Consider the following 6739-nt stretch of genomic DNA (forward strand, 5'->3'; position numbering starts at 1 on the left):
AACAACAATATAACGAAAACAGAAACCAAATTACTATAGTGTCAACTTAACAAGATTACTCGACGAATACACTCAACTCCACCATCAACTAACATCCCTTATATCATCCTTATAAACTCGGCAAGTATTCACGAGAAAATACCATATTCTGGCACATCGTCCTTACCTCAACATCCACCAACTCAAACATGCAGATCAAGACATACCATTCTCCTAGGCTTCAGATACTTGATTTTCCATCTCTAACAAACACACATGCATGACAACTGCGCCACATTACACATCCGCTGCGCAACTCTGATAATCCATCTTAAGTCACCGTCCACGTTAAATCTTTCCATCAATTGTATGGTTCATAACTCTTAATCTAGTTTAGACTTCCTTAAACATCCATCACAAAATCGATGCTCACTCGACATTCTCAATCCTTCACTCTGTGATGCTATCTCGCCTATAAACCAGCTTCTCTGACCTGTTCATTACTTCTCAACTATTCATAGATACTTTTCTGTTAATTCCCACCAAATAGAGAACAACTATCTTCACGACGTAACATTCATCCCTTTATGCACTATCAAGCTAGCAAGACACGTCTATACCATTCAATCACGATTTCGTCTATTATCAACAAGAGATTAAGGGTGATCAAGTCCTCAATTTGTCAATAGATAGCCGACAACCATAATGGATTATAAACCATCACTACCAACATTAATAATGTTCTTTTCCGACTTGTACTCATATCACCAGAAGCAATATGATTCCATAATTCACTAATCTTTCAAAATCATCCGGAAAACTAACACCGGCGTCTTGCAGCTACTTCGTTAAGCACCTCTGACGATACATCAGAACAAAATTCATGTAAACCATTACCCGCACTTCTTATTATTGAAATCATGCTCATCTCTTCGCATTACCAATTCTTACTCGCGCATCAAAAAGTTTCAACAACTTCAACGGCTTCTACTACTGTCTCAATCACTTGCATCAATCTTACAACAACACTTATTTTAATCACTGATCCAACATCGACATCTTATGCAAGGTTGCTCAACCAACAACTTCATAGTCCATCAGCAGCACTGGAACATCGCACTTTCTAAATTCCATCTTCTAGAATTTATTCTCGTTACTTATAGTTACCTTCAGACACGTCAGGAGCTTGCACCATACTCGCATACCAACAACCTCTACATAGCTCCTCATCCTTTTATGGTGATAAATTCTAAATCTTGAGGGTTAATGAACAAACCTAAAAATACAATTAATGGTTTAAAATTAACAATCCAAAAATTAAAATTAATTAACCTAATTAATTATAACCTAAAAATTTTAAAAGAAAACTAATTGTTAACCCTATTTAATTATTATATATATAAAAAAAATATTTTTTATGTTAAGAGAAAATCGAACCTTCGATTAAATGGCTATACAAATATTAAATAAAAATATAAGGTTTAAATGAAATAGTTTAATAAAAAAAACAAGAGAAGAAAAAAAAGAATAAAAAGAGTGATTTATGCAATTAAAAATAAAAATAAAAAAATTAAAAGGGACTCAGCTCTGATCAGGTGAGGTGAGTCTTTAGGGTGCATGATGAGCTGCGAATCGTTAGACGTTGGATCTAGTATCAGGAAGATCTGAAGGCTGGTGGCTGGAGGTCTACCGTAGTCACGCGTGAAGTGATGACATTGGATCTGTAGACAAGAAAACACAAGAAAATATTTGCAAAAACCTGGGTTCGAACCCAGGTTTGTACACTTTCCATCCCATGCGCTGATTAACCATGCTATGATTGTTAGTTGATAAGAAACACAAAACAAATATTAAATATTAAAAACATGTTAATTAATGAAATTCAGAAAAGACAAGGTCAAACGTGGGGTCCCTGATGTCTGACCGGACCAATGGCGCGCGGAGGGAGAAGCTGGAAGAATTGACCAGCGAATAGCACCACTACACGCGTCTGGTGAGAGGTTTGGGTGGTTGACTGGCCAATTGTTTTACGCCATGCATGTCGTCTTCTCTGCTCATATTTCCTGCGGAATTATTTACGACCTTTGCTTCGCTTTTACCTGCGGAATAACCTCCGTTTTTATGCAATTAATAAAACACAAACAACACGCATTGAACAATTATAAATCGTGCCCGGATCCACTAATTGGCATGCTAGGAATGCAATGGTGGGGTTAGTTCATCCTGAAAACCATCGTAAGTATGAACCCGACGCCATTGATGCATTATGCTCTAACCATGGTGCTTAACGATTCCAGCTCCAAACCTTGCGTGTGATAGGTCAAAGCTCTTCTAATACAAGCGACAAACTTGATTGAATGGTTAGATCAAATAGAAATAGTCATCCATACGTAAAACAACAAGTGCAAAGAATGAATGTGTAGCAACCTGCCCTAAAAATAAAGATTTTAGAGTCGCCACCTATTCTACCAGGGCGAATAAGAAACCCTACGAAGTTAAGAAATCTGGGTAAGTTATTATAATCGGGTCGAGGGAAGGTGTTAGGCACCCTCAACCCTTTCCTAAGGCTTTGAATCTAAGGTAACAATTTTATGGCTAAATTTATTAAGGTTTAATAGCTAAAGAAGTGAATAGGGGAAAAAGTGAGATTTTGGGGAAGGGGACTCGCCTTGATTATCCAAGTGCCTACGTACCTCCTTAGGGAGGATCAGAGTTTACGTAGTTCAGGCACAGGGTTGTACGCCTTTGGATTAGAATTTGATTTGAGATGGTTGGAAGTTGTTTTAAAGGCTTTTTGAATGGCCTATCGCAGTTTTGAATTTGGTTTGAAGATGAAAAAAGTTTTGAAGTTTGGCATACAACCCTGATTTGATATGTCACCGTTAGATGCGATGATCAATAGATTTGATCATTATAGCTAACGGATTAATGGGGCATTGCTGGTTACTCTGACCGATAGATTCGATCGTCGCGGACAGCAAATTAAATGTATTTTAAATTATGCGTTTTATCGTGTTATCATTTTATCTCTCGTCATTGCGACTAATAGATTTAGTCGGGTATAGGAGAGAATTAAACTAGAATTAATTAAATTATTATTATCAAATAAATTAGATTGATCAAAATTATTTCTCGCCTAATGCGACTAATAGGTATAGTCGGTTCGGGGAGAAAATTAGAAATCATCAAGAGAAAACAAACAATTAAACAGATGAAATTTCACAAAATTAATTATTTAAGGTTTATTTTTTAGGTTTTGTATAGGGGGTGCATTTGTTAAAGGAAAAGCAAATCTGTGGGTGTTATTATCAAAATCTTAGGCCCAATGCAGTTTCTAGTCCGTGTGATTAGGTGTGGCGAAGATGTAGGGCTTATGGTGCGCAACAGCGTTGAGAACCCTTTGATTTGGACCTAAGATGATCACACGGCCTGCATGTGTTGATGGTGAGGCGCATGGTATAGATAGCACACTGGATCATGTCCAGTGATGCTGCCAAGTGTCCATGGGAGGACAAATGGCGAAGATCTGACGACCCAAGGAAGATTAACCAAGAAAACCCCATTTTTCCTCATTTCCCCATTCTCGTTCTCTCTTTTCGTCTCTCTCTCTCTGAACTCCCTCACACTCTCTTATGAACACACACCCAGAAACCAAACAAAATCACCGTCGGCCACCACAAATCCCCAGAAAAACCACCGTCAAACCCAGGTTTCCGGTTGATATTCAACCGAAAACTTCAAACATTCATCATCTTAGACCCAGAAACCCTTAGAACCAAGAACCCTAACCCAGAAAATCTATGAATTCTACCCCAATCGCAACCTAGATTCGTCAAATCTCACATGCAGTCAATAATTCAGACAAAAAAATAACATACAAACACGCAAACGCAGAGATCCTAAGCTAAATTTTTACGATTGTTACCTTAATTTCTTGAGTTTCTGGATTGTGTAAGTTCCCCCTCGCTAATCCCTCTGTTCTCTCTTTCGCAGGTTCGAAGATGAAGATGCAAGTTCTGTTCGCGGCAAAGATCTTAGGGTTTCTGCAAATTTTTCCCGATCCCTTCTTATGATTTCTCTTTTCAGTTTTATAGGCTAGGTTAGATTAATTAGGAAATCTTAGATTCAATTAGGTTATTATTTTGATTGATTTTTTCAGATTCAATATGGGATCTTTTCGATTGTAATATCTTTTTTTGATTGAATAGAAATCTTTTATTTGATTCACGTTTTGATTTTCTTTTTGTTAAGATTTGATTCAATGTTAATGTTTGATTGGATTCGATTGTGTTAAGATCTGATCCACGGGCCTGGGCATCTGAATTCGCAGCTAGGGTTTGGTTGATGATTGCAGCGGCGCTTAGGGTTTGCGTGGAGGAGGAAGCTGGGAGATGATGAACATGACCCGGGTCGGTTTGACCCGGTCCAATACCCTGGTCCACGTGTGACAAAAACCGGCCCATACTGCATCTTTGGCCCATACTGTGTTAGCTCGTTCTGGCCCAAAACAAAACAAACAAAAAACACCAATAAAAACCAATAATCCCTATTTTATTAATTAACTAACCTCTTAATAACTTTATGACAATTGTATATTAAATTATTAAAGCTAATAATCTTAATTAATAATAATATTTAAAATAATACTAATATTATATAAAATACTAATAATAATTAAATTAATTAAATCAATACTAATATACTAATAATACTAATACTAATCTTAGTTAAACGTTTAAAATTAATACTAATAACCTTATGATTAGTAAATAATAATATTTGATAAAAATAAATAAAAAAAGGGTAACAAAAATGATTAAAATGAAACAAATGGGCCCAAAATAAATTGGACCTCAAATATTTGCTGTTCACACCTCCACTTATTTTAAACCAATTTATACGAGAGTTTTATAAGAGAGCGAGTTTAATAATAGGTATATTAAACCCTATGGCTCCTAATTTTTAACGCCCTTAATAAATTGACAGATGCAAATTATATCGGGTAAATTTTGGGGTATGACAGCTGCCCCTATTTAATTACCTTGGATTGAATGGCGTGAGAATACGCAGGTCTCACGCTTTTCGGATCGAAGAGTTATTAAATAATGGAAGACCCCTAAATTTACCTTGTGCTTGAGTGTAAGAGAAAAGAATTGTCCTGCTAAAGTCTGAGTCTTACATAGCGAGGACTCGCCGTTTAATTGTGATCAGCTTGCTGTATTGCTAATAAGCTTTCGCAGTTTGTGAACCCCACTTACCATAGTTCTAGTAAGTTTCCGCAGTTTGTGAACCCCACTTACTATAGTCCTAGTAAGTTTCCGAAGTTTGTGAACCCCAATAGGATCACTTGCTATAGCTCTAGCAAGCTCACCTGCACCAATAGGATTACTTGTCATAGCTCTGACAAGCTCACCTGCACCATTTGGATCGTCTGCCCTTGTTCGGGCAAATTTCACCTACACCATTTGGATCATTTGCCCTGGTTCGGACAAATTTCACCTACACCATTTGGATCATTTGCCCTGGTTCGGACAAATTTCACCCACACCATTTGGATCATTTGCCCTGGTTCGGACAAATTTCACCCACACCATTTGGATCATTTGCCCTGGTTCAGACAAATTTCACCAGCACCATTTGGATCATTTGCCCTCATTCGGACAAATTTCACCTACACCATTTGGATCATTTGCCCTCATTCGGACAAATTTCACCTACACCATTTGGATCATTTGCCCTGGTTCGGAAAAATTTCACCTACACCATTTGGATCATTTGTCCTAGTTCGGACAAATTTCACCTGCACCATTAGGATCGCTTACCCTGGTTCGGGCAAGTTCACCTGCGTAGAAGTTTGTTTTGTAAATGCTTATGCATCATGCGTATGCATTATGCGCATGCATATGCCCCTGTTGTTTGTATAATGTATATGTATGAATGTTTACACACGTAAATGTTGCGTGTATGCAAATGAGTATGTATGATAACCCCAACGCCTTATCTCCTCGTCACCCATTGCCTTTGTTTACCCCTTTTGAAATGTTCTTGAATCCTAGTTCGGATTGTATTTGAACGATCCATTGATATTATCTTTTAGGAAAGAGTTATGGTAGATCAGAATGATCGCAGCGTAGGGCGTATGTAGCCCTCCGGAGATTTTGTAGTTTTATCCTATTGCTTTTGTATTGAAAGTTTGTAAGTTTCTCATATTAAATCCAAGTTAAAGCTTATGAAAAAAAAAATTTATCCTTTGCAAATGGTATTGAAATGAGAGAGAAAGCGTAGTATGCAAGTGTCATACCCCAAAATTTGCCCTCACATATTTTTACAAACGCCATTTTATTTCAACTAAAATGAGTTGGCACAAGTGGTAAGAATTTGAGCGTGAAATGTACAAAAGCGCGAGGTCCTGTGTTCAAATCCCCACTACTGACGTTTTTATTTGTTACTAATTTAATTTCCGTTTTAAATTACTTTTTCTTAAAATCACAAAAAATCTGTTTTTTATAATTTATAATTAATTTTCATAGTTTTTTCACTCTTTCATAAAAAATAAAAAGATTTTAAATTCTACACCTTTTTTATATTGTAGGTTAGTTTTTTTTTTTAAGTATAATCATAAAAAACTCAATTAAGATAATTTCTTTTGTTTGGGCTTTTGGTTAGTTTTAATAAATTATGGTCCATTAGGGTTAACCTAATTTGGTATATTATAAATAGGAACAAAACCCTGTAGGGAGGGGGATCCTGATTTCCACGT

The sequence above is a fragment of the Vicia villosa genome, unplaced genomic scaffold, assembly GCF_029867415.1.
Source record: "Vicia villosa cultivar HV-30 ecotype Madison, WI unplaced genomic scaffold, Vvil1.0 ctg.001352F_1_1, whole genome shotgun sequence".
NCBI lineage: Eukaryota > Viridiplantae > Streptophyta > Magnoliopsida > Fabales > Fabaceae > Vicia > Vicia villosa.